The following is an 11,981-nucleotide window of genomic DNA, read 5'->3' as shown; positions in this document are numbered from 1 at the left end:
AGGAATGTAACTAAGCAGTGAAACAAAGCAGTGAATAAAAGCAGTGAATAACTAAGCAGTGAATAAAGGAATGTAACTGAAGAAAGGAATTGTGGCTAAACTAAGGCTTAGATTCCACCTGGTGTCCTAATCAAATAGCATATTTCTAGGTTGAGTTGAGTCCTATGCATACAATAGAAAGGAAAGAAAAACAGCTTGCTAACAGAAATACCCCTAGTATTGACTGTCTTTTGACAGCACAATCAATCACAAGCAATCATAGACTGCTTTCTTCCCAATGCACAAGAAAAACAAGCATATGGCATCCTATCCTAGCAATTTACCATTTGACAGTGCACCAAGGTTCATCACAGCCTTAGCTTGTTGCTAATTAGCTCATACTACACATGATAACAACAATAACATTCATAATATATGATAAATGAAACACAATAATCAACATTCAAGATAAAAATCAAAACATCACAACTTTCACTGTTAACTGCATAGATGAACTGAAATTTGGAATTGTGACATAAAACAGAACAAATGTTTTTCTGGCTAGTCCAGAGATCATCCCCCTCTAATTCACAACCCTTACACCTATTTATACCCAACAACAAAATCCCCAAAAATCAGGACTACATCAGTCCAATTAGGGTTTGGTGAAAATACAAAATAAATCAAATAAAATCCTACCTAACTATGATAACAACCCTAATTGGACTAACCCATGCTTCAATTAGACGTACAATTGATTTCCCCAAAAAATTCCCAAATCAGAAAAATTAGGGTTCTTATAAAAATTATTAAAATTTTTACCTAATCACTGTTGACACTGGTGGATGTCGACCCATGCCTCCAATCCTTCTCCTGATGCTTCTCTTGTTCTTCCCATGCCCTAATTGCTTTTCTAGCTCATCTATTTCATCAATTTCTCTTCTAGGGTTCCTGTGAGAGGAAAAGATCGAGGAATTGATGTTATAGAAAGCTAGAGGAGTAGGGTAATGATGGCTCGAATGGTGATGGTTGAATGATTTGGGGGGGAGAAGATGGTGGAGTGATTTGGGGGAGAAGATGGTGGAGTGATTTGGGGGAAGGGTCACTGTTGCAGAAGAGGGGAAGAAGATGGATTCGATGGATTTGGGAGAAGGGTGTGTTTGGCTAATGGGTGTAGGGTTCGGTCGCTATGGTGTGTAGCGGGATCATCGAGTTAGATGTTTGGCAAATCTCGACCGTGGGATATGGAGATGAAAGATCAATCTGACGGTGAGATGAAGTGGATCCTGTAGCGACCGTTGGATTATACAATACAACAAAATTAACGACACCAGATGGAGTTAGGTGTTGTAGTGTTTTGCAGGGACTTCAGATTTTGATGCACGATGAAGAAGCGACCATTGGATGATGAGATGGATCCAATCTAACGGCTGAGAATGGAGGCGGGTACGGATATAGAAAATGGGTTTGGGTAAGGGTTTTGGGCCTTGGGTATGCCAAGCCCATATCTTCCTTAAGAACAATTCTTCCTTCTTGAGCCCATTTCCAGCTTTTTGGACGTGCGCTCCATTCTTTGCGGCTTCCTTGCGTAATTCCTCCTGGCTTTTCACTACTTTTCTGCTCTATTCCGCTCCGCAAGTCATCCAGACTTTATTTATTACCTAAAAATGCAAAATTAAGTAAGAAAAATATTTATTCTTGAAAACAATGAAAATACAGAATATGGGATAAAATGTAGAATTAATGCGCAAAAGATGAGTTAAAATGCCAACAAAAAGGGATAAATATATACAATATTTGGCACTCATCATAAGTCCACTCAAAATACCTTGACTTTATCAAATCTGTCTCATATAATTACAGTTTTCTTTATATCGTTTAGCTTGATCCTGTCTCAAGTATTGTTCAATATTCTAAGCTATATCTTGTAATAGAAAATATTTTCAAGCATTGTACATTTTTTTAAGCTGTATCCGGTTACTGAAAGTGTATGCTCGAAGTCTATATTTCTTTTGTATCTGCTATTGTTACTTCGTTTGTTTCCCAAGATGAACATTCTCGCATGGAACTTCCAGGGACTCAATAATACAACCTAAAAGATATAGTCTCTTTACACAAGCCAAATATCATTTTCCTTTCAGAAACTTTAGCTAATGAAAGACACATGTCAAGACTTTCTCAATCCCTTCAATTCCAAAACCTAACCTCAGTCCCCAAAGTTGGTCGAAGAGGAGGACTTTGTCTCATGTGGAACAAACTAAACATTCAAGTGCTAACTCAATCCCAGAGTTTTATCCATGTCCTTGTCACTCCCCCAACTCCGGCGCAACCATAACATGCAAGATCTGATTTTTGGCAGGATTTCCCAATAATTTTCCCCAACATAACCAACTTAAACTCATGGGTGTTGATAGGGGACTTTAATGAAGTAAAAAACCAATCATATAAGAAATGAGGAAGACAAGTCAACTATATTGAGACTCAGCCAGTCCTCACAATGATAGATCAAATGGGATTCATCGACCTAGGATTTCGTGGGGATCCATACACTTGGACAAAAAATCAGCAGGGTCAAGACAACATATTAGAAAGATTGGATAGAGCTCTTGCAACCCCATATTGGCGCACGACAAATCGTCATGACGCCGCCACTCATCTTCCGAGGATAGCGTCAGATCAGGCACCCATCCTTTTGCGCACCAAAGCAATTGAATGGAAAGGACAAAAAAATTACAAATTTGAACATCTATAGTTGACGCACCTTCATCTCAACCAAATTGTAGCTTCATCCTGGACTCAACAAAGTGACGCTGAACCTGCTCTGAACCTTCAGCTAAAGCTAATCACCACTGGACAAACTCGTATGGATTGGAACAAGGACACCTTTAGGCATCTTCCAACACTGATACGCAAGTCAACAACGCAAATTCAGAGGGCACAACATCAGTGCGCCATTCATAATGGCGAGGAATTAGCTATTGGATAAATTAAGAAAAAGAGCTAAGTAATCAATACCTAACCTTACTTCAATGTCATGCCACATATTGGAAACAAAGATCCAGAATACAATGGCTCCAATCAGGAGATAATAATACGAGCTTATTCCACACCAAAGCAACCATACACAGAAGTCGCAACAACATTCAACAATTACAAGATCAACAAAACAACTGGGTTTCCAATATAGATCAAATAATTCAGATCATCTTGGACCATTTCACAACTCAATACACAGCTCCGAACACAATAATAGATGAAGAGATATTTGAGGAAATAGCACCAAGATTAACATACACACAATGTGATTCACTCTCAACAGAAGTAACAGAAGAAGAAATCAAGCAAGCTCTGTTCTCCATCAATTCAGAAAGTGCCCCTGGGCCGGATGGTTATACAAGTAAGTTTTTCAAAGTTTTCTGGGGTACTACTCACACTCGAATAATAGCTATGGTTCGAAGTTTTTTTAATTATTTAAATATCCACCCCCTCATGAACCACACAAACATTACGTTAATTCCAAAAGTGGACCACCCAACAAAACTATCTAAATTCAGACATATCATCCTCTGCAATGTATATTACAAAATCATATCAAAAATTATAGTCAACCGCATTCGACCCCTTCTCCCATTTCTAATAAGCACGTATCAGAGCGCCTTCGTCCCTGAACGCTCAATTCATGATAATATCGCAATTGCAGGAGAGCTATTCTACTACATCAAAACCTCAGCCATCACCAAAGACCCCAAAATTGATCTTAAACTAGATATCCAAAAGGCATATGATAGCCTTGACTGGGGTTTCATTAAAAAAAGACTTCACCAAATTAGGATTCCCGCCAATTTTTGTGGACTATATCATGTTATGTATAAGCTCAGTCACCTACTCCATCAACATCAATGGCACCCCTCATGGTTTCATCACACCAACGAGAGGAATAAGGCAAGGTGATCCCATATCTTCATACATTTTCATTATATGTACTGAAATACTATCAACAAATCTTGCCAAACTGGAAGCCAAACAACTAGTTCGAGGTATCAGAATATCGCAAAAAGCACCACCCATATTACATCTTATGTATGCAGATGATCTCCTAATCACCTACAGAGCCTCCCACGAGAGTAACATCCACCTAAAAAAGATACTTCAATCATATGGATCATCGGCAGGACAAATAATCAACACATCCAAATCAACAATCATCCACCATCCGAGATTACAGCCAGACGATATAAATACTCTATACCAATTTTACAACATGCCAACCTCTTCAACCCCTCCTATATATCTTGGAGTCCAATTCAAACACGGTAGAACATCCCGCCACATCTTCGAACCTTTACTTCAAAGACTATCTCGTAAAGCTCAAGGATGGATGACAAAATGCCTTACACCTGCTGGGAGCTTAGTTCTCATTAAAACCTCCTTAAATCCAACCTCCAACCACCTAATGAAAAACACAACTTTTCCCCACTCATGTCCACAAACAAATCGACCGGATTACCAAAAAAAAATTCTGCGGGCATGATTCTTCTGTTAGAAAACTTCACCCTTTGGGATGGAACAAACTCCACACAACGATAGCAAAAGGAGGACTCGGCATCGGGAAGAGTAGCCATCACAATAAATCTTTGCTTATGAAAAGGCTATGGAATATTCTTATATTCATGATCAACTACATTCCATCTGCACCGGTATCTACAACGAGAAGTACCTTTAACATCAACCATTTTTTCAAGGTACGATCACTTTTCCTTCTACTGCCAGCCCGTAATGGAATCAGATGGAATCCCTTATACCTTTTGTAAAACAACAGTTATTTGATCACCAAAACAACCCAAATAAAATAATCTGGCCACATTTGAAATCCGGAAAATATACCACTACTTCTAGATACAAATTTTTAGCCCAACAAGATAACCATACAACCATAAACCTCCTCCCAGCTACAAAATTTCTATGGACCTTACCAACTTTTCTTGTGGAAAGCTATCAACTAAGGATTACCAACCTTATCTTTATTACACCACATCAACCTCACCAATTCAAACACGTGCCCCAGATGCAACTCCGACCCCGAACAGTGAAGCACATGCTTATTCAATGTCCCGTGGCAGCAACGGAATGAACCAACCTTTTAAACCGCTTACCAACAAACCATCTTCAACATAAAACCCAACCAATCACCTTAAATCCTCAAACAACCATATTTCATCTTCTACAAGCTTCTACCGATAAAACCACCATCACATCTTTCTGTTTTCTTTTCTGGGCGCTATGGACAACCAGAAATGAACTTGTCTTCAACCAATCCCAATCTCACCAAGAAAACATCCTGATGACGGCTCTATCACAACAACAAGAATTTGAATGGGCAAGAAAAATCTCCCCATCGGTGCTACCTGGAGATCCAACTCCAAGGTTTGCAACAACCATCACAAGAAAAACTACAATCATTTAAGTTGGATGGTCTATTCCATTCGGGTTGGATAAAAATAAACACAGATGGGGGATGCTAGAGGATATCCAGGTATGGCAGGAGCGAGATTCATTTGTAGGGACTCAAATTCACAAACCATTATGGATCTTGCACAACCTGTAGGTTTAACTACTGCGCTGACGGCAGAGACATGGGCAACCGTAATAGCAACCAGAATAACGATGGAAAGAAAATGGCCAATAGTGATAATTGAAACGGACTCTGAGAATCTCATGCGCTTTATCAGAACATCAACGGAAGCTCCTTGGTATATATCACAAATGATTGCAGAAATCAAACAAAGAATGCGCCACATACCTTCTGCCACATTCAACACAATTATAGAGAAGGCAACCAAGCAGCTGATGGTATAACAAACTTTGCAACAGATAAAAGCGAAGAAGGAAACTATTTGACAACGATACGGGATCAAGCAAACCCGCCTTTTCTTAATCAAATTCTCTTAAGTGACTCAATGGGAATTACTTTCCCCCGTGTAATTTGTTTTTAGTTCCTTTTTAATATATACATGCTTCAAAAAAAAAATCATGATCAACAGTGTAACATCTGTCACAAAGTTTATGTCCGTGAATACCAATATTCTCTTGAGCATGTGTAACAGTTCTGGAGGTCACGTGAAAGTTAACAAAATAGCCCCCGCGATACACGGGTACCTGAGAAGCAACAGATCCCTTCCTGATCTACTTTATCTTATCTCGAGGAAGCATACCTCGACGACTCAGATGGTAAAGTAGACCCTAGCATAGGGAGGTTGCAACTGCCGAAAAGACAAAAGCATATGACATATCTAATCAACATTTAATGCAGTGAGCCCTTATCTACACGCTTGGTCAAAGCGCGGGGAGAAAAGTGAGATGGAATTGTATAACTGGCGAAGTCTCGCGGTGAATGAAGGTACAACCTGTACTAAGGTTGGGTAGTTCTCGAGGGAACGAGGGTAAGCTGAGGTGGCAAAGCTCGACTGGAGAAAGCGTGCGGCCAACAAAGGTGAAAAGACGAGGGTACCCAAATACACCACAATCTTTTATTTATCCACCTATAAGTCCTCTTACCGAAAGTGATCGTCTATGGACAAAGTTGAGAAAATGCAACAAAACGGTATTTACACTTTGTGTGATTGTCTATGGATACGACATCGAGACAATACGACTACCAAAGCGTGATACTTGATAATAGGTTTGGACTTAGCCAAACTCTATAGGATCACTATCAAGTATATATGGAGTTAACATTTTTGTATTTTACTTTTAATTATAATAAAAAAATTGTAATTGCGGAAATAGAAAAGTAAAATACACAACAAGATTTTGTTTACAAGGAAACTGCAAATGCATAAAAACTCTAGGAACTAGTCCAGAATTGAATACTCTCATAATTAAGCCACTATAAAAAATCTAAACCAACTTCGTATAGTTGAGACCAAGCAACTACCCCTAGTTCACTTAGTTTCCACAATATCCATGCGTAAATAGTAAAGGAACAACAAATCTGTTTGGTAACAACTCTTTCTATTCTTTCAAGATAAAGATATCTCAATTATGGGATTGGATTTCAGGTATTTTTTCTTTGCAGGCTCAATACGGTCTGGTCACTACTTATAAGTTTGCAAAGGGTAGGAGTCGTATTATTAAAGATCTTTGGCTGTTGGTAAACATGGTTGTTCGCGCGGAGCTGGGGGAACTTCAGGAATTTGGCTTGTTTTCAAAACGTTTCAGCAAACTTTCACTTTTTTAAGCAGAAAGTATTCCATTTGATTCATGACTATTCTGCTCATTTGAAGAGTTTTATGTATAATACAACTTCAGACCTACAAATTTTGAACTTATTCTGTGTGGTTCATAGACAAGTAAAGAGCTCTCAGCCGGTGAAATGTTTTTGGTATGCTCCGAATAGAGATGAATTATTGTTATGTTGCGACGGTGCTACAAAAGTTAACCCTGGGGTATCTGGTGCGAGTGTTGTAGTGAGGGACGCAGACTGTAATTTTGTTGGAGCCATGAGCATTGGTTTGGGCAGAACTACTAACTTTCTCGCTGAACTATATAATGTAATTGTGGGCCTAGAATGGGCCTTGAAGTGGGAAGTGCGGAAAATTTTGGTGAGATCAGATGCTGTTGGAGCTATTACAACTCTTTCTACTAATAAGTTTCCTTGGTTTGTTCGACAAAGGTGGAGTAATATTCAAAGCAAATATGATTCAATTCGTTATGTGCACATCTATCGTGAATCCAATTTTGCAGCGAATACTATGTATAATAAGGGTTGTTTGCTTAGAAATGGAGAAGGCATGAATTATGATGAAATGCCTTATTTTTTAAGGTCTTTAGCATATCCAAATGCCTCTTATTTCAGATTTAAGTAGTTTGGAAGTTTTTGGGGTCCTTGGACCTCTTTTCTTGTAAAATCTTTGTAAATATTTGCTCATTAATACAATTTGGACTTACCAATACATATATATATATATATCTCAAGTCATGCGCAAAGGCTCTTCCGTTTAATCTAATAAACTTCTTTGCCTGGTTAGATCAATTTATCCAATAACTACCTAGTCAAGTTTAGATTTGCAATCAATCGATATTGATTCCAACAAGAAACTATAAAGTGATGCCGATCTCACGCAAGATCAAATAAATTCGATTCTAGTTGGATCCCAGACGATCAGGTTTGTGCACAACCAAAGATATGAGAACCAAATAAGAAATCTTCTTTGTCTTCAAATCTTCTTTAATCTTCAATATACACCTGCACAACACCACTTGAATCTCTTTTAATCAAATCTTCTTTAAGTATTTACTACAACTTGATTTCTTTGGGAAGCACTTAAGATCTTTGTAACAACCACAACTTAATAAAAACGATCACTCATTACCCCGTGGACGTAGACGAAAGTCGAACCACGTAATCTCTTGTGTCTCATTATAACTTAGTAGAATTTACATTACCTCAGTATTGTTCGTTATTATTGTCTTTATCTTGAGTACCTTTTCTTACTTAGCTATATCAGTTCAAATGAGATATCACTACTACTTAGTATTGGATTCTCTGAGTTGTATACATTACGTAGACTATGAGAAAAATAGTAGTCACAGTTTGGCGCTAGAAACAGTCTTTGTAAGTCCGATTTCTTAATATTCTTTCATTTTACTTTCGTACAAATCTTCTTTGAAAAAGAGATCTTAGTTTAAGAAGGGTGGATCTCACTTTCTATTGATACGTTCATCTTTCCTTTACGCAAGTGCTTTGAATTCCTAGCCTCAAAAGACTTGCACTATTGTAGATCTACAAAGTTTTCTTCTAAAACGTGTTCAAAAACGTTAAACTTTTGTTCTTATGAGGAAGAACCTTTTCTGAACAAAGTATCCTTTGGATCTGAGTATTTGTAACATTCTAAAAATTTTCCTAATTCTTTAGTCCCAATCCTAATGTATTCGGGTGCAGAATTTTAGTACGGGATGCTCATAGTCGTTGTAGACGACCTTTATCAATTTATTTGCTTTGTTAAAAACCTAATTTTGGGTGTGTCTAATTTACCTGTCAGCTCTAATCCAATAATCGGTTGCCTTGATAAGTCTCCATGCAGTGAGACACATGTCAAAATGCCTGGAAGAAAATCTTTATGCAACTACACAGATGTCAAGGGTGTTTGGGAAAAGGGATAAAATTCCAGTTTATCTCCCGTCCTTTGTTCTCGTCCCTTTTCTCTTAATAAAATTTTTCCCATCTCTAAAGCCCCAGTAACTAGGGCTGTTCATGGTCGGTTTTGGTTCGATTTCTAGCCAAACCAAAACCGAAACCAATATTATTGGTTTTTAAAGATCTAAACCAAACCAATCCATTAACCATTGGTTCGGTTTCCAAATGGTTCCAGTTGGTTTCGGTTTGTCCCAGTGGTTTTTGGTTAACCAATAATTATGTCAAACCAAAAAAATATACACAAATTTACAGATAAAAAAATCGTAGTTGCCGATAGTATTGGTTTACACAAATATACAGACAAAAAAAAATCAAGAATAGTTAAAACTTACTCTAATTATAGAGATCAAATGAAGATATATAATATATCTTAATTTAGATATTGACAAATAAAAAAGAAGGAAGACGGGAAGAAAAAAGTCGAGTAGCAGCAGCTGTAGTTGGGGGTGGAGAAGGAGAAAGAGGGAGAATATCATAATGAAATATTAGATTTAGGGTTTCTATTTATCCTCTAAATTAATGGGTAGAATCTAATACTTTTAAATCGACGGTAGAAATTAAGTTTAAAAATTAATCGGTTCCCTAATGGTTTTTGGTTCGGTTTTCAGGTCAAACCAAAACCAAACCAGTAATGTCGGTTTTTCAACATTTTTTACCAAACCAATCCAAATCTAAATGGTTTGGTTCGGTTTCTTGCTTATTGGTTTGGTTCGGTCGGTTTCCAACGGTTAACCGACACCATATTCAGCCCTACCAGTAACAGTGAGTGTTGGAGGGTGAATCTCTGAGAGTTTGTTAATATATCTCCTTGCGGTGCAATAGTGTGAAGAGGTAAAGAACTCCTCTCTCGATTGCTAATTGTAATCTCGTTGACCAACTTGTTGCATAAAATAAAGTCTTAATTAATTTGTTTGTTAAATGATTTGAAGTTTCAAGAAGAAGGATGCAAATGGGTGCTCTTGATGTGGGATGAGCGATTACGGTAGGGGTTTTATTTTCCTTTTGATTTTGAACTATGGGTTCCAATGGTGTTAATCGAAATTGCTATTGCATGTTATGTTTTATTTCCTTTCGATATTTCGTGATTGCTACAAATCAAAGAATGGGTAATTATAATTTACTCTTGTACTTTTTGTGTACCTAAATTGTTGCTGAATTTCTTAACATGAAAATTCCCTATAAATTTTACCTGTTTGTCGTAGTTGCCGAGAGCAAACTTGAATCCCCCCACCCCACCCCACCCTTCCATCCATATATAGATTTATCTTTTATATGACTTGGTTTGAATTCTTATTGTTTGCAGTACAGATTAGTCGTTGATTTTATAAAAACATCTCATTTTGTAGTTTTGTGAATACTCCCTTTGAATGTCCTGAACTTGCAGGAAACTTGGCTTGAAAGCTTAAATATTTTATTTATTTGCTTATTCAACTGCATCAAGGGTTTGTAAATGATTTTACGAAGATAGAAATGATTTGCAGTATATAGCTACTAAGTTTTCATCATAAATCCAAGCATTGAATTGAGTGTTATGAAATAGTTCAACACCAGTCGAGAATTGATTTGATTTTCATGGAATTTGTATTTGAATTTTCTTTCCAACCCCGTAACTCAAAGTTTCAAGCCCCTTGATGTTGCTTTACATCAACATCTTGAGTATTTACAATCCATATTTGCGCCACTTAATTTTTAATAAATGTACTACCTTAAAAACGCACTGTTTTAATGATTTCTTCTTGGTATAAGAAGTGCACATTTCTCCACTACACTAGCGTATTTGTTCTCTTATGAAGATTTTATTGTAAAAAGATCTTATCTCTTCTTTTACTATACTTTTTGGCGCCTTTTCCATTGAGTGGTAAGAGGGTCCAGATTTTCTTATGCTGTAGATTTGAATCATTCCCTAGCTATCTTGAGTTTTGACATAATTGTTAGCAAAATGGGAGGAAAAAGCTTTTAAATGGTCCCTTGGTTTACCCATAACAACTTCACTGTGTTTTATATATCTATTTCAAGATAGATCTCTCTCTCGGCAATTAGGGCTAACTTTATTTGGTAGAATTTACAGATGTGAGTATATTCGAAACATTTTCCACGTTATGCCACACTTAAAGCGAGTGGTTTTCTCCCTTGTATTCATGTTTTCTTACAGCTTTATGAGCTTGTACTACGCTCTCGAAAATGTGTCCTGGTAAGGTTTTAAGAATGCTGCCAAGATTATATTTGTGTAAGATTTTAGTTATGGATTTACGGGATTTTCATAGCTTGGTTTTCTGTAGGTTTCCTTGACGACAACTGATTTGATCTGGAAACTAGGGAACTCTATTATAGAATCGTCGGGCCCTAATTGGCACTCCGTCGGTCCCTAATTGGCACTCCATCTACGGATGGCAACCCGGAAGACCGTTTGTTTGATAACGGTGGCTGGTATCGGACTATCATGACGTAGGCACTGGCCTTGTAAATAGTAGAGTAATTTTATCTGAATTTGATTGAATGGCAGCTTACAAATGTTTATGAACATATGCTTTACATTTAATTACGAATTTCATATTCTAGTTTGATGCTTTTAACTATTGGCATTTTATTTGTTTATCTCCTGGCATCGATTGTCGTTATATCCCCTACTGGGATGTGGCTCACTCCATTTTGTTTTGTTTTTCCACCACAGAGATAAGAATTTACTTGGTTCACTAAATTGTGAAAAGCTTGCGGTAGCAACACTAGGGACGCAAAGCTAGTATTTACTTTGTTGTCCTTATATATATATATATACCAAAACCAAAACCAATCACTTTAGTCCCTA

The 11,981-nt window shown here is 37.3% G+C and overlaps 1 long non-coding RNA gene across 1 annotated transcript; it reads left to right on the top strand.

Annotated features, from left to right (window-relative positions):
* The first annotated feature begins 9,929 nt into the window (after positions 1-9,929).
* On the top strand, positions 9,930-11,748 carry LOC113285643. Its single transcript, XR_003328829.1, has 3 exons — positions 9,930-10,006; positions 10,105-10,157; positions 11,455-11,748. It is a non-coding gene; the product is annotated as an uncharacterized LOC113285643 (long non-coding RNA).
* The last annotated feature ends 233 nt before the right edge of the window (positions 11,749-11,981 follow it).

The sequence above is a fragment of the Papaver somniferum genome, chromosome 6, assembly GCF_003573695.1.
Source record: "Papaver somniferum cultivar HN1 chromosome 6, ASM357369v1, whole genome shotgun sequence".
In the NCBI taxonomy this organism is placed as follows: Eukaryota; Viridiplantae; Streptophyta; class Magnoliopsida; order Ranunculales; family Papaveraceae; genus Papaver; species Papaver somniferum.
Note: the sequence above shows the minus strand (reverse complement) of the source record. Positions and strands in the feature narration are given on the sequence as shown.